This window comes from Sinocyclocheilus grahami, unplaced genomic scaffold, assembly GCF_001515645.1.
Source record: "Sinocyclocheilus grahami isolate Dianchi unplaced genomic scaffold, SAMN03320097.WGS_v1.1 scaffold573.1, whole genome shotgun sequence".
Taxonomy (NCBI): Eukaryota; Metazoa; Chordata; class Actinopteri; order Cypriniformes; family Cyprinidae; genus Sinocyclocheilus; species Sinocyclocheilus grahami.
In genome coordinates, this window is record NW_015505752.1 from 683,255 (window position 1) to 683,890 (window position 636).

Below are 636 nucleotides of genomic sequence, written 5' to 3' on the forward strand. Positions count from 1 at the left end.
GATATTATCGCAGACCATATATATATAACAACAATTAACAGTCTATTTAATTGACAAACCCTACTGTTTAGATTTTTATAATGCATTGACTTCTTATCGATCCACCACCTCATATTTAAAGCTCTGCGTGTTTGCAGGGTAAAAACATTTTTGCATTGGCAAAATTGTTATTTTAAAATGTACAGTCACTATTTTTTCCTGTATTTTTAAATAATAAAAAAGCAGCCTTACAGACTCCAAACTTTTGAATGGTAGTCTGTGTGGTTTAAAATCTGAATATAACGTGTATCAGTCTAAATGTTCAGATCTGATTTCAAGTAGGGATTTGACAGGTAACCTCTTAGTGCACAATATTGTGTCTGAATGCACTCAATTCACCTCAATCCTGCCTATGTGATATTCACTATGTAGTGAATAGTAAATGAGACCAGCGGTTCTGGACACATGAATGCATAACATCAACAATGTAATTTATTTCTCATGCTCCTCATGAGTCAGCACCGCCTCGAGATGTCATGATAAACATAAGCAGAGCAAAATCTCCAGTTTATCTCACCGACAGCTACCCTCAAATCTCACGGTGATGCTTACAACATTTCTCTAGCAACTGATGAAGGTGCACCTGATATTGACTAT